The following is a 13,568-nucleotide window of genomic DNA, read 5'->3' as shown; positions in this document are numbered from 1 at the left end:
CAATGACAAAGCCAATAGCTCTTGCACTGGTGATACCAACTGGCTTTGCCATTGCTTGGTACACATCTTAGGGCCTGATTTTAACCTTGGCGGACGGCGGAGGCCGTCCGCCAAGGTTCCGCCGCCAAATGACCGCACCGCGGTCACAAGACCGCGGCGGCCATTCTAACATTTCCTCTGGGCCGGCGGGCGCTCTCCAAAAGAGCGCCCGCCGGCCCAGAGGAAATGCCCCTGCAACGAGGACGCCGGCTCAGAATTGAGCCGGCGTAGTTGCAGGGGTGCGACGGGTGCAGTTTGCACCCGTCGCGTATTTCAGTGTCTGCATGGCAGACACTGAAATACTTTGCGGGGCCCTCTTACGGGGGCCCCTGCAGTGCACATGCCATGGGCATGGGCACTGCAGGGGCCCCCAGGGGCCCCGCAGCACCCCCTACTGCCATCCTGTTCCTGGCGGGAGACCCGCCAGGAACAGGATGGCGGTAGGGGGTGTCAGAATCCCCATGGCTGCGGAGCGCGCTCCGCAGCCATGGAGGATTCCCCCGAGCAGCGGAAAGTCGGCGGGAGACCGCCAACTTTCCGCTTCTGACCGCGGCTGAACCGCCGCGGTCAGAATGCTCGTGGGAGCACCGCCAGCCTGTTGGCGGTGCTCCCGTGGTCGGTGGCCCTGGCGGCCACCGGCCGCCAGGGTCAGAATGACCCCCTTAGTGTCTGCTGACATTGATTGCCCAAAAGCAGGAAGCATCTAATATCCTTACAGAAGACCAAAAGACAGTTTTACACCCATATTTCTATAAAACATATTTCACTGATGCTTATGCCTCTTATACAAAAACTTGCACAGGCATTATCACTGACCAGCCGGAGCAAAATGCAGTTTTTGCAGTGGCCAGTCGCAGCAAATGTCTTATTATTTTTAGGTGGTGCAAATATCATAGCAAAACATTCATTCACAGTCTCGGGTTTCATTTCATGTGGCTCTGCTGTATTTCCTGTGCAATAAACAAAAAAAGCATACATGCTTGCTGTGGGCACATGATGGAGTTTACAGTAATTAGTTTAAAATTGATATAGCGTTGTTAATATTTATTATAGCCTTTTGCTTTTCATTCCTTTCCATAATCCTGATCAAGTAAGTTCTTTTAGTCCAGTTAAGAGTAGGCATTCTAGGGGAGGACAGCCTGTTGAAGTAGAGAACAGAAGCAAGGGTGCCCTGACCCCTAATGCAAGCATGGAAAATTCTACCCGACAGTGATGGTCTACCAAGAATGCTTGCCGAATAATCTCAGAGTGTGGAGTTTTTGTGGGTGTATTTATCCCTGCCAAATCTTCCCAGACTATCTTCTCTCACGGCCATATTACTCATTTAGCTATTTTGCTGGGATTGTAAGAGGTTACCTATATGTAACACAACAATCTTTGATACAAGATTATTAAACCACAAACGATTTTACATACAATCCAAATCTATGATCTACGCTATACATATAATGCTCAGGAGCAAACAATTTAACCTTCTGTCATATTTTACAATGCTTCAAACCTGTGACCAGAGATCTCACATATTATGTCTCCCACAAATGCATTAATCACCAGAGTTAGCTTACTACTATTGCTTCCTAAAATCGGATGTACACTGTCAGAACCCGTTGGTGCCACAGTGTAGGAAGCTGGGTTCTGGTTGCAGGAACCCCCAATATTTTGCCTGTTTTTTGGTGTTGACTTTGACTGAAGTGCACTGGGTTCCTGCTAACCAGGTCCTATTGACAGTGTTCCTTCCCCAAGCCAAGACACCTAGGGCTACGTGTATCAAATTTAGGTTTTGCGACTCGCAATTTGCGAGTCGCAAAACCGAATGTTGTATAGTGTCAAAGTTTTTGTTTCATTTTTTCAGAGCAGGCAGTGGTCCTACGGACCACTGTCTGCTCTGAAAATGTTTTTTCGCTGACATTCACAAAGGGGAAGGGGTTCCATGGGGACCCCTACCCATTTGCGAATGGGATAGCATCAGTGTGTCACTGGTGCTAACTGCAATTGTTTTGCGACCGCCTTCGCGGGCACAAAACAATCATACATGGGACTGCGGGTCACAATTAGGAAGGGAACACCCCTTCCTAATTGCAAGTCGCAATCCCTTTTTGCGATTCGCAAAAATGGGTTTGTACATGGGGAAGTGCATTTTGCACGTCGCAAACAGCCAGATTCGCTGTTCGTGACATGCAAAAGCCTTTGTACACGTGGCCCCTAGTCACTTGATCCTGAAGTGGCCAGGCCCTTTAGTACCTCTGTAAGTCTATAGTAAATAGTGCCCCTAGTACCTACGGCATGGGTACTGAAGAGGGCCCCTAAGAGCTGCACCAAAGCTTGTGCCACTTTAAAGGACCCAGCTCAAACCTCATGCAGACTGCTATTGCAGAATGCGTGACAAGGCGCTCTCTAAAAGTGAAAACATGACATTGCACGCAGACGGGGTGCCATGTCCCATAAACCCTGCATGTAATATTTGTAAGTCACCCCTACAGCAGGCCTTACAGCCCTAAGGAAAGGTGCATTATATTACATGTGTGGGCATATCTGCATGAACAGATATGCCCCTGCTATTTGTCAATTCTTAGACATAGTAAGTGAACATGTAGGCAATTTTAAGTACCCGTGCTGGAGACTTGTCAATATGCGTTCTCCAGCTACATGAAGGCTTCACTGAAACTAGGGATGTTTGGTATCAAACATCTCATATTAATAAACCTTCACTGATGCCAACAACAAATTTATTAATACCTGCACCCAGAGGGCTCCTTATAGGTGCCTCCTGAAAACCTACCAACTGCTGGTGAGCATATACACCAGTTCCAGCCAGTCTGCCACCAACAGACAATAATCTGACACTCCCAGGGTGAGAAATTTTGTTCTCTTGAGGGCAGAATAAAAGCCTGTTCAGGCTGGGGTGTGGAACACCCCTCCCCACAGGATGATCTGCACTCCAAGCCCACCACCTTTGGTACGTTGATTTGGCCTCTATAACCTTTAGTGTTTATATATATATATATATATATATATATATATATATATATATATATATATATATATATATATATATATATATATAACCTAGTGGCAGTCACCACTAGGTAGTTATAGTTAGTTTACATAAAAAACATGTTTTTGACTTGCTTGTATCTTCGGCACCATTTGATGAATCTTCACAAAAGTTTCCCAAAAAAGGGCCCTGGTGATACTCGTTGTACACAGAAAGTTTCGGGGTGATCTATCAATCTTGGGCAAGAAAAAGGGGTGATCAAAAAAGTTGTGTTTCCCATGTTAATTCCAATAGGACCACTGGATAGAATTACACCAAATTTAGAAGAAAGCTAGCTTTCGGTACACAGATTACGTTTTGCTTATTTGGTGTAAATCTTCTTAGTAGTTTTTGAGAAATGTAAAAAAATCCAAATTTGTATATATGTGTCCACAAAGTCCTTGCAAATAATGACAAGCTTGTGCAGGGAAATGTACAGCTCAGATTGGCTGCCAACACTTCAACCAGGAAGTTTAGGAAACTTTAACTTGTGCCCTAAGGTAACTATTATTCGCACCCTCATCACGCACTGCCAATTACCCCACAAATTACACCACTCATGACATCTTTGATAAAATCACTGATAATATCAATTCAATATTTGCAGTAAAAAAGTTTATGACAAAATTGTGCATGGCAGGTGTGCGAGTTATAGTTACCTTAGGGCACGAGTTCTAGTTACTTGAGATAACTATAACAGGTGAATTCCTATAGTTTTGTATGTTTAAAATGTGAGCCTAACTATAACGTCCCAGTAACCTTTGTTTTTTTCAGTGAATATATATATATCTAAATATATATATATATAAATAAATATATATATATATATATATATATATATATATATATATATATATATATATATTGATATAGATAATACCTAGTGGCAGGCGTAGTAGTTATAGGACCTAGTTTCAATAGAATTTTTTTTGTTTGTTTTGCTAATAACTTTGCAGCAGTTTGATGAATCTTCACAAAATGTTCAAAAAACAACAGAAGTCACTTCAGTTGTTGTCTGAAAAGTTTCGAGGTGGTCCGTCAAGTGGGGGCTGAGAAAAAGGGGGGTCTCAAAACACATTTTCCCCATTCATTTTTCTATAGGGATTTTGAACAGCGATAGCACCGGAACCACAGGACTGAATTACACCAAATTTGACAGAAAGGTAGCTCTTGGTCCATAAAGAAATGAAATTCTTTAAAGTGTCTCGCAAATGAATACGTTTTATCATTATGTCTGATTGCCCTTATTTGTCCCAGTACTCGCTTCTTAGCTGTATGGATGGTACTGCAGATGTAGAATTTAATACCAGGGCAAATCAGAGTCTAGACACAATAGTCCGAAACGCATTATAGGTGATTCTTACTAACATAAGGTTTCGAGCTGGTCAGAAAATTCACTATTTTAGTGTTGTCACTGTATCTGCAAGCTTTACATTTACCACAAATGTAGAACTCCTGAACTGGGTTACTCACTTGTGCTTGTGGTATAAGACACTTACTAGTTATAGTTATAGTTACCTTAAGGTGCAAGGGTGCGGGGGTGGTGGTATCCATAGGCCCAATCATATATTTTATATGAAGCCCCGGGGAGGGGGTGGTATTCCCTACGGCGCAGTGGGGCCACGGGCCCCCTGCATATGATATGTTAGAAGGGGAAGAAAAATATATATATTAAATATATATATTTAATTATACTCCTCTTTGTTGCAGCCCAAACGGCATATAGGCGGTCATTCTGACCCTGGCGGTCAAAGACCGCCAGGGCGGAGGACCGCGGGAGCACCGCCGACAGGCCGGCGGTGCTCCAATGGGGATTCCGACCGCGGCGGTAAAGCCGCGGTCGGACCGGCAACACTGGCGGGCTCCCGCCAGTGTACCGCCGCCCCATTGAATCCTCCAAGGCGGCGCAGCTTGCTGCGCCGCCGAGGGGATTCCGACCCCCCCTACCGCCATCCAGATCCCGGCGGTCCGACCGCCGGGATCCGGATGGCGGTAGGGGGGGTCGCGGGGCCCCTGGGGGCCCCTGCAGTGCCCATGCCACTGGCATGGGCATTGCAGGGGCCCCCGTAAGAGGGCCCCTAAATGTATTTCACTGTCTGCTGCGCAGACAGTGAAATACGCGACGGGTGCAACTGCACCCGTCGCACAGCTTCCACTCCGCCGGCTCGATTCCGAGCCGGCTTCATCATGGAAGCCTCTTTCCCGCTGGGCTGGCGGGCGGCCTGAAGGCGACCGCCCGCCAGCCCAGCGGGAAAGTCAGAATTACCGCCGCGGTCTTTCGACCGCGGAACGGTAACCTGACGGCGGGACTTTGGCGGGCGGCCTCCGCCGCCCGCCAAGGTCAGAATGAGGGCCATAGTGCCTTTCACTTCCACTGGTGGTGTGCATCTCCTTGAGTTGGCACACGCCCATTCATGTTTTCATTTTGCTTGTCATCAACTGAAGACACCAAGACGTGTCACTGTGGTGTGGTGTGCTATTGTGCAATTTTAATGAATCATTGATGTGGCACAAACGTTTCGGTCTCTTGACCTTGATCACGGTATGTTTACGTGACCGCGCTACCATTTTTCAAAAACACAATTAGTCTTTTTACAGTTTCTAGTGAACTGATGTCTAACCACGTGAATTTGACTTCACCTCTTTAAAATATACACTTTAATTTACTTTACATCAATTGATTATCAAAAAGCTCCATCAAAAATTAACAAGAGATCCCAAGAAGTACGCACTCAATGCAATGTATCTTCTGAATTTCACAATCCATTTCATTGTTATAAGGCATGTCTCTGCTGTGAACTCTGGACTTTGGAGTCCATTCTTTATCCCAAACCCAGCCCCATGTTTCCATACATGATTCCTAATTAACACTCATTCTTCACTGCTATTCCCATTTTACCATTGCTGGAGATTTATTTTCATATATTTCATAATCCTGTGCAATGACTGCTGCGCATAATACCTCCAACGTCTGCTTATGCGTCACTAGTAGGTAGTGATGTTTTTTCCTCTTTTTTGTGTCACATGTATGCAGCATTAGCCACCATGATTTGCAAACAGTAAGGCTCAGAATCTTTTTATCTTTTTTTCTTGTTATCTTTCTTCCTCCCCCATAATGTTGGTTTCACTAATCCAACAGTTCCAGAGTGCCAGAGCTTCATGTTGGAAAATGTGGAGTGTCTGGTATGATTAGCCAAAACTTATTATGATATATGAATTTGCCACCAAGCGGCATAATTGAACCTACAATATTCAATTCAAACACATGATCAACAATTCATTTCAAGTTATGCTTCTCCATGCTATATGTTCAGTTTACTGAATCACCACGCTCCCATTATTAAATTCCTTATCAGCGCAGCCAGTCGAGATAACATTTATAATTCTACACAGCCTCAATTGGCAAGGTTTTTTTTTCCTTTTCGAGTTTCACAAGTGTACATGTAATTCCTTATCCTGGTTCATGCCTTCAGGTGCCATACTCCGAAAGGACAAGATGTATCTTGACTCCCTTTGTCTCATGGTTCGTTCCCTGTCACTGCCTCTCACAGACTTTTCAGCTTGATCAATTGCATAATATTTCATTTGTGTCCAGTTGGACCTGGCCCTTTTTGCAGGGTCATCCCCAAACGTTTTGCCTCCTTCCTCCTATTTTTTTATGACCAGTTTTTGTTGGCTTTAGGACTCTGGGCACTTTACCACTGCTAACCAGTGCTAAAGTGCATATGCTCTCTGTCTAAATGATATTAGTGATTGGCTTATACATGATTGGCGTTTTTGATTTACTAGTAAGACCCTAGTAAAATACACTAGAGGTGCCCAGGGCCTGTAAATCAAATGCTACTTGTGGGCTTGCAGCACTGATTGTGCAAACCACATGAGTAGCCCTGTAAACATGTCTCAGACCTGCCATTGCAGTGTGTGTGTGCACAGTCTTGCACTGCCACTTTGACATGGCAAGTGTACTCACTTGCAAGGCCCAAACCTTCCCTTTTACTACATGTAAGTCACCCCTAAGGTAAGCCCTAGGTAGCCCAAGGGACAGGGTGCATTGTATTTAAAAGGTAGGACATGTACTGGTGTGTTTCACATGTCTTGTTAGTGAAATACAGCCACATTCATTTTTTACTATGGCAAGGCCTGTCTCTCCCATAGGTTAACATGGGGACTGCCTTTAAATGTCTTTTAAGCGCAGTTTCCCTTTGGAAGCAGATTGAAACATGGAGTGTGGGCTCTCTGAACTCACAATTTAAAAATACTTCTTTTGGTAGAGTTGGTTTTTAGATGTCTGTTTGAAAATGCCTCTTTTACAAAGTGGCCATTTTCATGCTTAACCATTCTGTGATCTCTGCCTGCCTGTGGAATTCACATCTGGGTCAGACTGACAGTTGGGTTGTTTGTGAATTCCCTCTACACAGTGACACAAAGGGAGATTAGGTGTGTCCTGCATATCCTGATAAATCTCCTGGGCCAGAGTGGGGAAGGAGGAGCTGACATCTGCACCTGAAAGGGCTGTGCCTGTCCTCACACAATGCAGTCTCTAACCCCCTAATGTGTGTCTGGGGCCAGGCTTGGACAAGGCAGGATTTTGTGAACAACAGAGCCTTTCCTTTGATGATTTCCTACTTCAAAGGCAGAAATAAGTAAAAGAAATGGACCCAAAGCCCCAGACTGTTAGATTACGCCTGGTTCAAAAGGCACCTCTGCCAAGAAGAAAAGCTTGATGCTTGAGGAGGACCTGCCACTCTGCCTGTTGCTTTGCTGTGCTGGCCTGCTGCTGCTTCTCTCTGAAGAGGTAAAGAACTGGACTTTGCTTTCTGAAATCCCGCATGAGGAGTTTCTCCAAGAGCTTAGACCGAGGTTGCCCTCTGTTCTGAAGTCTCAGGGACATCAAAGACTTCATCGGCCAGTGCCTGGGCTCTTCTTGCTCAGAGTCCTGACTTGCTAAGTGGTGCCAAATCCAGTCCCTGGGGCCTTAGAAGTGGAAGCTGGTAACCTGTGGGGGAAAATATATGCACCGCTGTGTGTGTGTCAGAAAAATCAACGCACTGCCCATCCTGGGGCTGAAAATTAGATGCAGCATCTGCCCCGCAGCTGTAGAAATGACGCAGAGCCTGTTTTCAACACAGACTCTTCGCACAGCACATAATTTCCACCCATGGATCCTGGGCATCAAAATCTACAAACAACACTGCAGGGACCCAAGGCTGCGCACCCAGAATGGAGGCCTTCCTTGCAAGTAAAGATTTGACGCCTGGCCTCCAATGCGAGTAAAGAATCGATGCACAGCCTCACTTGCTAGTAAGGAACCAACATATTGCTTGCTTTTCTGTCACACCGTTGCCCTTGCGACTTTATTTTTGACGCACATGAGGTACTTTGTGCTTAAACAACACATCCTTTGATTTCTATGAATTAAGATTCTTTTTTCTTTAAAAATTCATATCTTTGCTTGTGTATGCTGGATTTTCGATGTTCTGGTCTTGTTTTATTTAGATAAATATTGGCTATTTTTCTAAACTGGTGTGGAGTTTTTTTGCGGTGTTTTAACTGTGTTACTGCGTGTGTTGGTACAAATACTTTGCTCATTGCCTCTGCGATAAGCCTGACTGCTTGTGCCAAGTTACCAAGGGGGTGAGCAGGGGTTGTCCTAGGTGTGCACATATTTCAGTAGACACAGGCATTCTATTACATAAATTGTGAATTTACTTTTGCATATAAGATGTTGCTTGATTTATTTCTGCTGTCCATTATTAATGCTGTGCATCAGCTTGTTAATTGTGATATTGCAGGACTTGCAATGATGACATTTTAAAAAATCCAGGTTTCTGCAGCCATTGATTTTCCTTTGCAACATAATGGCCTTGTACTAGTCTGTCTCGTAAGTTGGAAGCCTTCGTGAATGTCACTGCCGGGTGATCTGCAATGATTGGATTCAATGTCGGGTCCAGTTTCAATATTTCCCAATGTATTTCAAGGGTTTTTCGGATTAACTGACTTTCATTGCAATATGTTAAAATGCATCTGATCGACTCATCTTTTTCTTTTTTTCTGCTTCGTTCCTGCAGAAGATTAACTCTTTTTGACCTTTGCTTTGTCCAAACATGTCTTAATTACTTTTGCGGGATAGCCTGTTTCTGAACCGCTTAACAAAATTATTCAAATGGTGTAATTCCTCATTATCTTGAGAACAATTTCTCCTTATCCTCAAAAATTCTCCATATGGAATGCCCCATTTTAAACATGGTTGTTGGAAGCTGCTTCCATGTAACACTGCATTTGTGCTATATTTTTCCTATGCAATGTAGTTAGGACCATTACATTGTCTATTTAGATTTCAGTATCCAGAAATGTTACTTTAACACTGCTGATTTCATACGTTGATCTCAAATTTACCTGATTTTGATTTAAAATATTGAAATATTCTGCAGATTCAAGTTCAGTGCCATTCCACATAATGAATAAATCATCAATAAACCATAGCAAGTTACAATTTCCTTCACATATATGTCATGTTCAGATGACCACGCATGTTTGTGTTCCCACCATCCCATGGTTAGATTTGTAAACTTCAGTGAGAATGAAAAGCCCATTGCTGTGCCTTTGATTTGTTGAAAAATGTGTTTGTTAAAGTACGAAGATGTAGTTTTCCAAACAAAGTTATATCATGCTCAATAACATGTGGCTGTGGTCAAAATACTGAATGTTTCTTTTCATGAGAAAAAACCTGCAGGCTTCTATTCCCACCTTATGTTCAATACTTGTGTACAGGGAAACCATATCCCTGGTGAACAGTTTATGTATGCTTTGCCATTGATCATTCTGAAGGTGTCACAATAGATCTCCTGTGTCTTTAAATAATTATCTTAAATCCATTACCAAGGGAGCTAGAATCTGATCTATAGAATCATATAATTGGATACTGGTTTGGCTGATATTATGGGTCTCACTGGCGGGTTTCTCACCTTTTTGTGTACTTTTGGCGAAAAGTAAATTTTAGGAATTATTGTATGTTTCACCATCATGTACTTCATTTCATCCAAATTCAACAAATTGGATTGCACACTCTTCTGTAATAGCTGCAATAACTGATCTTTATGCGTTTGGATGAGATTGGATTCAAATTTTTTATAGCATGAGGTATCCAACAGTTGTCTCCAGGCTTCTTTTTCATAATCAACTTTATTCAGAATCCCTATGTTTACCCCCGTGTCTGCAGGTTTGATTTTTAATGATTCATCAGATTGCAATATATTCAATGCTTGCCTTTATTTCTTTGTTAAGTTGGCCTTCGTTCTTATCGACATGATTTTATAGAGATCATGGACAACTCTTTCATGATATTGATCAACTTTGTTTCCTGGTGGGAGAACTGGGCAGAAGAGTGACTTGGGTGTCAATTCACTTAAACCTGAACCTAGTGCATGCAATTCCTCCTCCCTTTCATCCATAGATATAATTTCTTCTTCTTCAATGAGGGTGAGTGATGTTAACCTGGTTTCTCTGTATTCCCCTGTGAGGTTTGTAACCGGTATTGCAGAGTCCTTATTTGCTTTTTGAATTTCTTTGATTGATTCCTGCTTTTCTAAAAATATTTTTTAAAGTTTTAACTTCCTAATATAGTCATTAATATCAATACGAGTTTGTGAAAAATGTTGTTTGGGGCAGAAATGTAATCCCTTCTTGAAAAGTCCTTCTTCTGTTTCCGATAATTGTCTGTTTGAGATATTAATAACATTTAATCCTTGCGTGATGACCTCATTCTGACTTCAGATTTGTCTGTTTTTCCTACTCCTTTTACATTGTGCATTTCTTTTTGTGCCCTGTCCTCTGCCTCTGCCCATTCCTCCTGGGGCAATTTCCTTTCTCTCCCATTGTTGCTGTTGTTGAAGGGCGAAGCGTAATTTGTATTCCAGCTTCACTTTTCCCCATTTTCTGGACTGGACGCTGCTTTCTCCTTCACTCACATCCATATCTGTAGTAAGAGATTCACTACTTGATTGTCTTATTGTTTGTGCATCAATCAGCTCCCTTTGGTGTAAATTGTTAAATATTTTGGCAAATGTAAAAATCCTTCCTTCCTAAAAGTTATATTTATCACGAGCAAATGTGGATTGTTTCCTTTGTTTCATCAATACCTTCTTGGCTATCAATTCTTCTATTGATTTCTTCTTGAAAGGTTTTTTTTGTTAGTATCTCAAATCAATTTTTCCAGACTTTCGTCTACCATTCTTAATTCTTGTTGTGTCTTTTCCAATGCTTTTTCAATGTGTTGGATCAGGATAGGAATTCGCCTCAAGGAAGCATCCAATAGATATTCTCCCCACTTTTTTAACAATTCCCCACTTGCATCAAGATAGTTTGGCATAAGGGTTATACGTAGTCCTCGGGGTACTCTTTTCACCTCCCAATATTTTTTTAAGGATTTTGCATCCCACCATTTGTTGATTTCCCTTTTGGAAGGTTTTTCCCTTAAATATATATATTTGGGACAGAAAACTATTCTGCATGGTTAATGACGTGAAAACCTGCCCTGAGTGCAAACTGTACTGTTGTCTCGATTTCTTATGCTGAGTTTTGTCATAGGCAAACACGGTTCATGCGTGTGCACCATGACATAGGCCTTTCTCACGGATTGCAGTCTTGATGGACCGGGAGGGTCACACAAAGCGCCATCCTCATAGTGGTGGAAGGCTACTGCCTTCACCAACAGTTAAGCAGCACAAGTGCAGTGGTGCTCAGTGATCAGTTCCCCGACACCTACACCTATAATTAGAGTACTAGACACACATTTATTTTTCGCAAGGGAAACAGATCATTATCTTCTGTTTTTCCCTGCTCTCTGTTTTTAATCTTGGCACAGGTGCCAGGTTGCATTAAAGATAGTTATCTAGGGCACCTGAAGCAAATTTTAACATTTATTTGTTCTCGCCCCTCTCACTTCCACTCACTACCAGTATTTACCAGAGTCTGGAGTTCCAGCACTTGCCTGGTTGCCAAGATCAGTGTGTCCTGTGAGAAAGAGAAGAGCATTGCAGGGAGTGAGGTCCACTGTGGAGCTCTAGCGATAGAACTCTCTGAGTGAGGTGTGAGGAGAGAGGATGAGCACCAATCGCGCTGTTGCCCATGTGGAGTAACAGTCTGGTGACCCTTGTATGCCAAGAAGGAGCCGCCATGATGTGAGTCATGCAAGAAGCATTAGGCCGGCACCATCTTGCTGCCGTGACCCTGTAAGCCAGAGAGGGACACCATTTAACTTATTTGGTTTAGGAGCATGAGACTTGTGTAAGCCAATATCGGTGAACCTGGACGCCAGTAGGACCCACCATAGTAAAGGCTATCACACCAGAAGAATCTGCACCCAGACCATGAGCAATGCAGCAACCCTATATGCCAGGAAAGGCTGCTGGTACCACTGTAGCCAAGAGTTCAGGTCGTTGCTAGGATGGGAGGATTACGGATACTGTGATCTGCACCAGACGGATTCCCCGAGGACTACAAGGACACCACCGAACACATTGCACCCCCTATGGGGCTCCAGTTGGGGACAGGAGGATCAAGTTCCCCCTCCCCCAGTTAGAGCAAAAGTGACTTACTTTGTGTTTGCCAAGTAGGAGCAGCTCCAGTTGCTGGAACCAACCTGCAGTGTTGCTCGAAGGACAGAGTCTGTACCTGTTGGTGCTGCAGCATGTATCACAAGCAGACCAACTTCACTTAACAGAATCAGGACTCTGGTGCCCACATGGAGAGGGCACTAGCTGCACCGCTGAATGGTTCCACACCACTGGTGTGGGTAAGAATGGAACTGGGCCACTGGGGTCCCGGGGAGCTCGCTGCTAACAGTGCTGCAGCACCATAGACACTTTTGATGAAACCCTACAATTTCAAAGGCAAAGACTTGAGTATGGTCTACTAGTAAGCGTCCCCTAGACGCAGCCACTAGTAAGCGGGGAATAACCCTGACCATGTTATAAGGAAGAGGGTGTGACAGGGATTTACCTGACAACGACTAGTGCCACAACTTCAAGGGGATTGTATTATTAATCATGAATCTTGTTATTCCTTTACATGTGTAGAGTTAGACATAAAATACTTATTTTTTGTACAAAAGTAAGCATTTGACTGGACATTGATTTATTGTCTGTATTGTGTGCACTATGAGGTGTAAGTCTTGTTCACTCACCTGTATCCCTCTGTCTACATGTCCCCCCAGACGTAGCCTTTGTCTGCCAGGAGTAAAAGGCCTTAACCACCACAGTTTGATATACAATATATATATATATATATACACATATATATATATATATATATATATATATATATATATATATATATATATATATTCAATGATAAAAACAAAGGTTTAAGATTAGTTATAGTTAGAAAAACGTCCTTTATGATTTCTATAGATAAACAAATGAAAGTACCCAAGTAAATATTCAAAATTTATAATTATAACTTTGTATTTATAACTTAAAATTATTATTTACGTCCC

This window comes from Pleurodeles waltl, chromosome 9, assembly GCF_031143425.1.
Source record: "Pleurodeles waltl isolate 20211129_DDA chromosome 9, aPleWal1.hap1.20221129, whole genome shotgun sequence".
Taxonomy (NCBI): Eukaryota; Metazoa; Chordata; class Amphibia; order Caudata; family Salamandridae; genus Pleurodeles; species Pleurodeles waltl.
Note: the sequence above shows the minus strand (reverse complement) of the source record.